The sequence below is a fragment of the Tasmannia lanceolata genome, unplaced genomic scaffold (assembly GCF_043159265.1).
Source record: "Tasmannia lanceolata isolate RefF3 unplaced genomic scaffold, GAP_Taslan_0.1 ptg000008l, whole genome shotgun sequence".
Lineage (NCBI taxonomy): Eukaryota > Viridiplantae > Streptophyta > Magnoliopsida > Canellales > Winteraceae > Tasmannia > Tasmannia lanceolata.
In genome coordinates this window covers 32,168,394-32,180,596 of record NW_027518685.1, presented here as the reverse complement: position 1 = coordinate 32,180,596, position 12,203 = coordinate 32,168,394, and the positions used below count along the sequence as shown (strand labels likewise).

At 41.0% G+C, this 12,203-nt stretch overlaps 1 protein-coding gene and 1 long non-coding RNA gene across 3 annotated transcripts in view; both read right to left on the bottom strand.

Moving 5' to 3' along the window:
- Positions 1 to 12,203, bottom strand: part of LOC143885210 (putative LRR receptor-like serine/threonine-protein kinase At1g06840) — a 45,580-nt gene that overhangs the window by 16,558 nt on the left and 16,819 nt on the right. The gene's annotated exons all lie outside the window — the stretch shown is intronic.
- LOC143885211 (uncharacterized) lies at positions 3,637 to 4,364 on the bottom strand. Its single transcript, XR_013253170.1, has 2 exons — positions 4,168 to 4,364; positions 3,637 to 4,068 (listed from the first exon to the last, which is right to left on the bottom strand). It is a non-coding gene; the product is annotated as an uncharacterized LOC143885211 (long non-coding RNA).

The following is a 12,203-nucleotide window of genomic DNA, read 5'->3' as shown; positions in this document are numbered from 1 at the left end:
GCTAAACTGGTGATCACAACATTGTCATGAGTACTGATCAAATCTACATGAGAGAAAGCAACTTTTGATATAAAATCACTTGACCTCTGGTTAACTATGCTAACTAAGATAAGGTAGTTCGAAGGAAGGCAAACCAGTATAAGCTTGGCAATTAGTTGAACTCTCCAAAATAGTAAAGAAGTTAACAACAACCTCTTCAATCTCATTATTCTCTTCCACTAGATAGTCACTATTCCTTGAACACCAAATGTGATTTCTTCTTTTTATATCACTTGCCAAGTGGTAAAAAAAACATGTTCTGATCTTCTTCCATGATCCAGGAGCACCTCATTTTTTTTTCCAACTAATTTCTTCCCCGTTTTAAATGATCCTCACAGCTCTCTGTATTTTCTCCGCCATGTTGACTAATTCTTCTTCCACCTAATTGAAATAATCAATTTGGAAAAAGGGCATTATTATTATTAGGAATGATCTTTCCAAAAGAAACAATCTGAGCTTCAAGAGTATTAATTTGTGCCAAAATAGGTATCATTTCCATCATTCCACTATTCTTTACCTTCTGCTTTAAGTTTAGGCACTTCCAACTACACAACTCAAATCTAAAAGGAGATGTTCTACTTATCCATTTGACCCGAGTCAACGAGAGGGTCCACCTATCCATTTAACATATTTTCAAGCTGCAAGTTTAAGTAGAGATGATTTTTGTGCCCAAGAACATGAAGCATTAGCAAAGTGGCCCATTTCATCAATGTAATTTATGAATGTTGAAACTACGGACTGGGATGGTGGGCCAATCTCTGATGAATATGAAGATAGCATAATGGGAGAGTTCACAAAAAATTTCTTTGATGGAGAAATAAAAACTATTTTAGCTACATTGATATATATATGCATTCTAATTTGGTAAGCCTCAAAGAGACCACTTTTTATTTCCCTGAAAGTTAAAATTTTGATAATTAAGTTGAAGAAAGTAAGAATCTACAATTGATAAGGATTATCTGAGCATGGGGAATAAAATGGTGATGCCATAGATTAAGATTAATCAGTGAATTTGTGTAAAAGATCTTGATGAGAAATTCATGAAAATAAGATCAGGTCTCTATTTCAACCATCTAATTGGTGGTAAAGATATCCACAATATTTGTGTTCAAAATTAAATGAAAAGAAGTTGAAAGTGTTCGGACATTTAAATTCAAGGATGAGTTCTTTTGAACCTTGAGAGATTGTTGTACTGCAAAATCCTTGTCGATTGTTGCAGTCCCTAGAAGGATTTTCAAAACCCTAAAAGCCCAAAATAGTATACAATGTGATGCAGAGATTGTAGGCCCAATAAGAGGCATATTTGCCCATTAGGATATTATAGATTTATTTTCCATGTTATTTAGTTTATAGGATTTCTATTTTCAAGTTTTAGTTTTAGGGCTTTTATTTTCTATGGAATTTTTTTCCAATTGCCTATATATAGGCTTCATGTATTAAGGATTTTAAGTTTTGGATGATTAATTGATTGAGATTCTCCCCTCTAATTTTCTCTCTTTCTCTCCCCTCTAATTCTTCTCTTCCCCTACTTCTAGTTCTACTCTTCTTCTTCTATTCTCTTCTTCCCCTATTATTCTTCTATTCTTCCCTCTCTTCTCCTCTTCTCCTATTCTTCTTCTACTTCTCCCTAAATTCTTCTCTTCTACTTCTAATCTTCTCTTCTTCTTTCTCCTCTTTCATCTATTTCCCTTTCCGGTCCTACATCACAATGTGTTCCAAAAAATTACATATTTAATGTTGTTAATGTATAAAAGATTTAATAACACCTTCTCGACCAGCTTATGCTTTTGAAGAAACTGGGTGTTTCACATGGTATCAGAGCCAAAGGTCCCGAGTTCAAACCCCCTTGACAGCAAAAATCCACATGCAATAGCCAAACCCAAAAAAGGGGCCACATGTGCCACGTGTAGGCCAACCCTAGAAAGAGGGGGCCACACGTGAGGGGGAGTATTAAAGTATAAAAGATTTAATAACACCTTCTCCAACAGCTTAAGATCTTGGAGTAACTGGTTGTTTCACAAATGTAATCTGCAATTAGGGGTTTCTAGAACATGAAAACTATTGAAAGACTTGAGTGAAATCAGGCTCACTAGCCCACTCATGAATTCATGTTTATGTCACTAAAGTTAGTGTTCTTTTTATGTTGATTTGATAGAGTCTGTTAAATGTAATATACCCTTAGAGGGGTATACTTGTCCAAAGATATATAATATATATATATATAGTGGTTCGTATGGGAGAGATAGCTTAACGCAACTCTCAACCATACGACTTGTTCTCCCCTCCATCGTCTCTCACTCTCTCTCTCTCTCTCTCTCTCTCTCTCTCTCTCTGCACCATGTAGTTATCTAACATGGTATCATAGCTTCAAAGTTGAAGATCGGACCACCCATCCTTGAAGAAACTCACAATCCCTTCTCTTTCTAAAACCCTAACCCTGAAGACGCGACGAGATGAACACAATTTTTTTGGGTTTTTGATTTCAGCCCTAACCGTTTAGGGTTTCTAACCCAAACCTTGCACAAATCTCCCATGCCCTATCCTCTTGATTTTCGCCCAACTCTTCCTCCCAATTTTTTTTCATTTTTTGTCTTATTCACAAAACCATAGTTTTTTTGTCCTATTAAAAAATCAGCACCTTCAGTCCCCTTTCTCCATACCCTAAATCCATCTTTTCTTGTCTTTCTTCCTCGATTGTGATTCCAATTCTTCGGTACCTTTTACCCATGCTCTAAATCATTCTTTTTCCCTTATTGCAAAACTTGTGCTTTGTATCGTGGTGGTTTACTTGAGGATGATTGGCTACATGTGTTATAGCCTCTCCTTTGTCGTTTCATCTTGGGGATGCTGTGGTGGTTATTGTGGGTGGTGATCTTCTTACGTTTGTTGGCTGAGGAGGTGTTACTTCGTGGTGGTTGTTGTTCGTGCTACCATGGTTTTGTAGTAGGTTGTTGAGTGCCGTGTGGAATTTTCTGTTTTATTTTTCAGTGGTGATTGTGGTATTCTTGGTGGTTGTTCATGGAGTCTGTGGAGCCATCTACCCTCAAGGTTGATGAGGGCCGTTCTTCGTCGTCTCCTGCTTAGTCTAGCTATTCCTATGTTGAGCCTCCTCTTCAAATGACTTCAATAAAACTGGATGGCACAAATTATCCCCCGTGGAAGATGGCAATTTATACTAATCTACTTGGCCGTAGGAAAATCAGTTTTCTTGAGCTCTCTCCTCCGCGTAACACTGATCCGACAATGATCAGTGGCGTGAGGATGATGCTGTGGTTCGCTCCTTATGGGGCTGTATGGATTCACATATCGCTGCATCCATGATGTATCTACAATCCTCGAAGGAAATCTAGGAGCATGTGGCTACGATGTATTCAGGGGTGGATAATTTGACTCGTAACCATAGTTGTAAATTCCGTTTCGGTCGCCATTTCGTTTTGGCCACCGAAACGGAATTTCGGTGGTATTTCGGTCATTTCGGTGCATTTCGGTCGAAACTTTTCGTTCACACAAAAAATATATTAAAAAATATGAGAAAAATCCAAAAAAATAAAAAATCAATAGAAAAAGATGAAAAACTAATAAATAGTCCAAAATATGTGTCCCAAAAGGCATATTCATTACTTAAACACATAAAGTCTTGCACAAGTGCAACTGATAGTCTGATACATAGAAAAACATTAAAAAAAAAAGATACATGAAAATGAAACATAGACAATAGCTAGTAGCAACAACTCTCAGTCATCATAACCCGGATGATCATACTCAATGTCTTCTTCGTCGTCGTCGTCGTCGCCGCCGCCGTCATCACCACCTGGACCACCAGTATGGACATCTTCTTCAAGAGGCATGAGAAAGTCGTCGTTGTCGTCCCCGGCCCCAACCACAACAGTAGGTGCTTCAAGATTTTCCCACCCAATGTCTTCCGGCGTGAATATGACATCTTCTTCTTCTGCAACCCAATCCATCATGACATCCAGATGGTATATGCTCAAAGGGTCACTAGTGGTAGATGATTTCCTCAACAAGTCCCTGAAAAGGAAAACATTAAGTTTAATCAATGTCAGAGGTTAAACTTAAAAGCTTAAAGTGATGAGGTGAGAGTTGAAAACATTATATTACGTTGTATACCTTTCTCGAAACTTAAGATTGTAATGGACAAACACCAAGTCATCTAATCTCTGGTGCTCCAACCTATTTCTCTTTGCAGAGTGAATGTGTTCGAAGGTGCTCCAATTCCTTTCACACCCAGTCGCACTGCAGGTCTGACTGAGAATTCTGATCGCAAATGTCTGTAATTCTTCCACGTCACCTCCGAATTAATTCCACCATGCAACTGTAAAGTAACAAATAGTAAATCATTATTTGTTGAGAAACTGAAAGTTAAAATGAATTATACTTAATTAAACAAAAAACTCAAATATACCTGGTCCCAAGTTCGTTCGGTTGCGGATTGCAAGCTTCATTCCAAACATACCCTTAGCCTCTCGATAATCCTCAATCTGATTGGTGATGAGGTCTTGTGTACCTTCATCAGGTACCAGTCGAGTGATGCATGCCAACAAGCCTCTGGAGACTTCATTGTGCCTAGAGAAGGTAGGAGTGAAAAAGAGAGCAGGGTTAAGAAAATATCCTGCTGCATGGAGGGGACTGTGGAGTTGCCTATCCCATCTTTGGTCGATGATCCTCCAGATGGGATTGTAATCTGATTTTCTCTTCAACCTCTCCTTGATGTTCTCTTTGGCCTTATCCATAGCCTCATATAGGTAACCCATCGCCGGTTTGTCCTGCCGATCTACCAAGCGCATCACTCTCTCTAAAGGCTCGCTGATGTTTAGAATGTACTTGCATTGGTCCCAAAAAGATTTATCCAACACAGTACTAACTACCCCTTCACTCAGTGGGTGTTGGACAAACCTACTAGTACTATACTCATCAGACACAAACATCTGCTGAAGTGTTTTCCGATTCAACACCAGACTTTGTATGCTAATGAAATTTGTAGCAAATCTGGTTGCAGCAGGGCGGCACAACTCCTTCCCTCGTGTGAACTTCTTCCTCATCAAATTCAAGAGGCTTCCATGGTTGTAGATGAACTTTGTAATCATTCGAGCCCTCTCAATTGTGGTTGCTATGTGAGGAAATACAGTCGGTTTGCACAGATGCTCCAAGATGAGATCTAAGCAATGAGCTGCGCACGGAGTCCAGAAGAATGTACCAAACGCGGCTTCTAGTCTTTTCCCAGCAGCTTTGTAACTTAGCTCACTGTCAGTTACAAATTGCACCACATATTCCGGATTCACCTCTCCGACAATCTTTGCAAAGATATTGTATAATTCATCGGCATTCTTCACTATGCCAGATGCATCAACGGATTTGAGGAATATGACTCCTTTAGGGCAGTGCACCAAAAAGTTGATTAGGGAACGTTGTTTGGTGTCTGTCCATCCATCTGCCATAATGCTACAACCAGTGTATCTCCACGACATCTTAATTTCCTCCAAGTAGTTGCTTACCTCATCCACTGTATTCTTCAAAATGGGACCCCTTAAAGCATGATAAGTAGGTGCCTTATAACCGAACCCACGGCATTCACAGCGTCAAACATAGGTTGCCAGAAAGGTGAATTGGCAACGTTGAAAGGGAGATTGGCATCGTAGCAAAGCATGCCAACCGCCATGTCTGCTCTATCCATTGTTTCTTTAGTAGCCAAAGCACTTTTAATGCTTGGCTGGGCTCCAGGGGTTGTTCGTGCTGCAAAGAAATTCCTGATCCCTCCTGTGATTCCCTTCTTCTTCCTTTTTGTACCACTCGGTTCTACAAGAACTTCCTTACCTCTTCGTTGAGGGACTTGAGGCAATTGTGTGCCAAGGTCTTCTTCATCCTGCTCTTCTTCTTCGTCTGGTGTGCCATAAAAACCTCCAACCTCTGCTCTGGATATGCTCATCCTAGCCCTTTCTTTTCTCTTTGCATCTAAAAGGTGCTTCATTCGATATTTTACATCTTCAGTCACTTTTTTGCATGATGCTACTTCACCAGGAACAGCCGCTAAATGTTCTTTCAAGCGGGTTATACCTCCACCCGATATGACTTTGCCATAGAATATGCAAGTTATTTTATTTCTTTGACCCGGAACCAATGTACCGTAAGACCATGCCGGGTCATCCGATCTAGCGGGTGCCGAACCAATAGAGGATGCTCCTGCAGAAGGTCCCGAACCCGACCCACTCATTCTGAAATGAAGTAGAAGAAGGGGAAAAATGAATTAGAAGAAAGAAAATTGAAACAAATTACAAAAAATGAAGTAGAAGGGGACAAATGAAGTAAGAAATAAAAGAAAGGAAATGGAAAGAAATAAAGAGAACCTTGGGGTTGAACTTGAGTTGAAGAGAAGAAGAAAAAATTAGCCTTCACTCACTTGAAATAAGCCTTTGGAAATAGTTCTTGACTTCTTGTAGTGGTAAGTTGAATGTATGCCTTCCCTTTGCTCCAAAATAGACTTGGATTGAGTTGAAGAAGAGGGTAGACTTGTAGGAAATTTAGTAGAATAGATAGTGTAAGTGAAAGTAGAGAAGAGAAGGAGAATCACTTATGTGAAGGTGGAGGAAAAGAAGGTAGGGAAAATGCTATTTATAGAGTTTTTTATTGATTGTGCATTTAAAAATGACTAAAATACCCTTCCCAACAGCTATAAACGGTCACATTTTGAGGTTAAAATGGTCAAAAACCAAAAAGAGCCGTTGCAGAGGCATTGTCGTAAATTCTGCAAGTCAAACTAGCCGTTATGGACGATTTCGGCCAGAATGGAGAATTTCGTCCATTCCGGACGAAATTCCGGATTTCGGAAAATTTCGTCCGGAATGGACGAAATGGAACGAAATTTCGTCCGAAACGAAATTTTGTCAATTTCATTCCGGAATTTGAACGAAACCGGTTCGTTTCGTCCATTCCGGACGAAACGAAACGGTATTTACAACTATGTTCGTAACTGTGATCGGTTTTCAGATTGGTTTAGTCTTGAGCGAGGAGACAAATCTGTAGGATCCCACTACAATGATTATCTTGCCCTCTGTCAGGAGCTTGACTTGTTGTTGCCATTTACTGTTGATCCTGAGGTTCTCAAAAAGCGTCAGGAAGAGATGAGGGTGGTTCGGTTTCTTGATTCTTTGGGCCCTGACTATCTCCAGATCCGTCAGCAGATTGTTAGTTCTGGTTCGCTTCCCACACTCGCAGAGGCCTTCTCCCACGTCCAGCGTATGCGAGTACCTCAGTCTGGTGAACCTCTTGTTGATGGATCTGCTCATGTCTCATATGGTGGGGGTGATCGTGGCCGGGGTGGTGGTCGCAGTGAGCGCGGCCGTGATGGTGGTTGGCGTGGTCGTGGTGGTGGTCGTGAGTCATGGGGAGGCAGAGATGGTGGTGGACGAGGCCGTGGGGGCCGTCATTGCACACACTATCGTTTGGATGGTCATACTATTGACTATTGCTACGACTTACATCCTGAGCTTCGTCCACACAGGCCTGTGAATTATTCTGCTGCTGCTTCTGACGGTATTTCTTCTTCTGTGGCTCCAACTACATCTGAGTCCCTGACTATCCCTCGTGCTGAATATGAGGACCTTCCAGTATTAAGGACAAGGGAAAAGAGCCAGCTGCCACGTTTGCACATAAAGGTAGTCCCTCCTGTTTTCTCTCTGGTACTTCTTCTGGAACATGGCTCATTGATTCAGGAGCATCCCACCATATGACCGGTAACCCTACAATTCTTTCCTCTTTCCAGTCTATTCCTTCTATGGGACCTCGTACTGTTACATTGGCAGATGGGACTACATCTCCTGTTTCTGGCATGGGTGTAGTCTCCATCTCGACGGAACTTCAATTGTCTTATGTTCTTTATGTTCCGTCCTTTCCTGTTAACTTATTATTTATTCACCAATTAACGAAATCATTGAACTGTACTGTTTCCTTTTTTTCTTCCTATTGTATTTTTCAGGACATGAAGACTGGGACGAGGATTGGAGTGTGCGTGAGATTGATGGTCTTTATTTCCTTGACCAGGCCGGTGATGTTGTAGCTCTTCGTTCCTCTGTGAATACCTATCAATGGCATTGTCGTTTGGGACATCCACCTGCAGATATGCTTAGGAAGTCTTCTTTTATTTCGGATCATGTTCCGTCTTTTCATTGCGAGTCGTGTGAGTTAGGGAAACACCATCGTGTGTCCTTCCCTTCTCGAGTTAGTAGTAGTGTCTCGTCCATTTGAACTTATTCATTCTGATGTTTTGGGTCCACCAAGAACTACTTCATTAAATGGATATCGATATTTTATTATTTTTGTTGATGATTATTCGAGGGCTACATGGTTGTTTTTACTTAAAGATAGATCTCAAGTGTTTAATGCATTTCGTCATTTTTATTTTGAGGTAACCAACCAGTTTCAATGTTCTATTAATTGCTTACGTACTGATAATGCTAAGGAATATTTCTCTGTATCTAATGGTTTTCATGATTTTCTATCCTCTTGTGGTATTATTCATCAGTCATCCTACACACACACTTCACAACAGAATGGTGTGGCTGAAAGAAAAATTCGGTATTTGCTGGATATGACTTGTACACTTATGTTTCAGATGAAGGTTCCCAAAGTTCATTGGAGCGATGCTGCTCTCACAGCATGCTTCCTCAATAACCGACTGCCTTCTTCAGTTTTATCTGGGAAAACACCTTTTCGGTTTTGTATCCTCTAGGTGATCCATTTCCATTAGTACTACGTGTCTTTGGCTGTACATGCTTTGTCCATCACTTGTCTTCAGGGCTTGACAAGTGCCTTTTCTTGGGTTACCCACGTACCCAAAAATGTTATAAATGTTATAGTACTCGTCTTAGGAAGACATGTCTCTGCAGATGTCACGTTCTTTGAGGACCAGCCTTACTTTTCTATCTCAGGTTCGCAACTTCATGTTGATATCCCTAGCGTGGATGCCCCTACCATGATAGGTCAACCTGTGCTAGCGCCTATCATGATGGATCCTGCTACGCCAGCACATGTGGCTGCCACTGAACCTCAAAATGATACCACTGTGACTTTTAAGGATTCTAAACTGAAGACTTATACTCGGGGACCTCGCCAGGTTGTTCATTCTATGACTCAAGATGCATCATCTCCGCCTACTGATCCTCTTCCACAGTGGGATTGTCTGCCCTCAGGTATTTGTCCTACACCTCATGATTCACCTATTGCCTCTCATACTAGATCTCGTACTGTTGCTCATCCTATATCGAATTTTGTCTCTTATGACCATCTCTTACCTTCCTTTCGGTCCTTTGTGTCTAGCATGTCTTTGATTACTTTGCCTAAGTCTGTTGCAGATGCCCTACGTCATCCGGGATGGCGAGCTGCTATAGATGCTGAGATGGGTGCTCTTCACTCGAATAAAACGTGGCGGTTGGTTCCACTCCCTTCTGGTGCCCAACCGGTTGGTTGTCGTTGGGTGTTTGCCATTAAGTACCTTCTAGATGGGTCTGTTGAGCGTGTCAAAGCCCGCCTTGTTGCTAAGGGGTACACTCAAACATTTGGTGTTGATTATCAGGAGACGTTCTCTCCGGTTGCTAAGATTCCATTGGTTCGTGTGTTGATCTCGTTGGCTGTTAATCGTGGTTGGCCTCTCTATCAATTGGATGTCAAGAATGCCTTTCTTCACGGCAGAGGAAGTGTGTATGGAGCAACCTCCTGGGTCTGTTGCTCAGGGGGAGATGCGGTCATCAGTATGTCGTCTTCAGAAGGCAATTTATGGACTCAAACAATCACCCAGGGCTTGGTTTGGACGATTTAGTGCTGCGGTTATGCGTTTTGGGTTGAAGCAATGTGCTGTTGATCATTCTGTGTTTAGTCACAAATCTAGTTCTGGATATATTCTCCTCATTGTATATGTTGATGATATTGTAATTACAGGAGATGACAAGTCTGGCATACATAATCTGAAGTCTTTTCTCCAAGGAGAATTTTCTACGAATAATCTGGGTCAACTCAGATATTTCCTTGGTATTGAGGTTGCTCGCTCTCGTCATGGTCTCTCCTTGTCCCAAAGGAAATATGTGTTGGACATCTTAGAGGAGACAGGCTCAATGGGGGTAAAACCTGCTGCTATTCCTATGGATCCAAATGTTGAACTTCTTCCTGGTCAAGGAGAGTTGCTGGATGATCCTGGTCGATATAGAAGATTGGTTGGGAAAGTAATCTATTTGACTATCACCCGTCCAGACATATCATTTGCAGTTGGTATGGTTAGTCGCTTTATGAGTGCTCCACTTACTTCCCACTGGGCGGCTGTCATCCAGATCATCAAATATTTGAAAGGTACACCAGGTAAAGGTCTATGCTTCAGAAAACATGGACATGAAAAGGTAGAGGGCTTCAATGATGCAGATGGGGCAGGATCTCCCGCTGACAGGAGATCAACGACGGGGTATTGCACGTTTGTCGGAGGTAATTTGGTGTCGTGGAGAAGTAAAAAGCAAGATGTCGTGTCTAAGTCAAGTGCAGAGGCCGAGTATAGGGCTATGTCATATACCAGTATACCAGTGGGGAGCTCATATGGCTTCGCTCATTCTTATCAGAGATTGGGTTCACATCGACATCTCCAGCATAGTTGTATTGTGACAATAGAGCAGCAATCCATATTGCAATGAATCCAGTATTCCATGACCGAACCAAGCATATTGAAGTTGATTGTCACTTCGTTCGTCATCGAATTCAGAGTGGTGAGATTTGCACAGTGTTTACTCGATCTGCAAATCAACTTGCAGATATGTTTACCAAACCATTAGGATGTGCAAAATTGAAAGATTCTTATAACAAGTTTGGAATGTATGATATATACATTCCAGCTTGAGAGGGAGTGTTAAATGTAATATACCCTTAGAGGGGTATACTTGTCCAAATATATATAATATATATAGTGGTTCGTATGGGAGAGATAGCTTAACGCAACTCTCAACCATACGACTTGTTCTCCCCTCCATCCTCTCTCTCTCTCTCTCTCTCTCTCTCTCTCTGCACCATGTAGTTATCTAACAGGGTCCATCTACACCTTCAAACCTAGATTTACTCCCAATACCCTATTTACTGGGGGGTCAAGGGTGGTGCAAGAAGGTCAGATGCGGCAGGCAATGTTGTGGAGAAAGAGGGAGGAGGAAGAAAAGATTATAGAAAAGATGAATGAAATTACCAAAATAAATATGTTTGCTTACTTTTATAAAGAATATATTTAGCCATTTTAGTCATAGCTTCATTAAGTAACAAAAGATTTGGCTTTCAAATCCGGAATTGAATCATCAAAAAGTTCATCAAATTCAAAAATTCATGAATCATTCATTAAAATTGTTTATGTTGATTATTATATATATATATATATAAAGAGAGAGAGAGAGAGAAAACATTTCCTACACACTTGTGTAGGTAAGTTACCTACACACTAGCTTAAAATACAGTGGGGGCCCACATTGTTTGGGTGATCCAAACCATTCATTTGAATGGTCCTCACATAGATAGGGTGTCCACAAAAAATCAGATCCATAGGATCATCCCAACCATTCAAACTATGTTGGCAAAAAATGGACTAATTTGTGAAGGTTTATACACGTCCATTTTACCTCCACAAATCGTAGGGTTGGGATGATCCTATGGATCTGATTTTTTGTGGACACCCTATCTCTGTGAGGACCATTCAAATGAATGGTTTGGATCACCCAAACAATGTGGGCCCCCACTGTATTTTAAGGTAGTGTGCAAGTAACTTACCTACACAAGTGTGTAGGAAATGTTCTCTCATATATATAAGTAAATGTCTCCTCCGTCTCGTCTGCTAAGAGGGCACAACCAAAAAGAGTAGATTGCCGGTGGTGGTTGACACCAGTAAATGGTGCAAATGGCATCTTATACCGATTGGTCTTATACGTGACATCAAATACTATCACATCACTGAATCTAAGGTACGCATCCCTCGCCCTTGAGTCTGCCCAAAACATGGATCTCAAGTTTCCTGAAATATCCAACTCCATGCAGAAATGGAAGTTTGGATCTTCTGATCGTTTCTGTTGGAATCTTAGGGCTACTTCGACAGCTTCTCGTCCCATGTTGTTAGCCCTCTCTGATCTCAAATGGGTCAC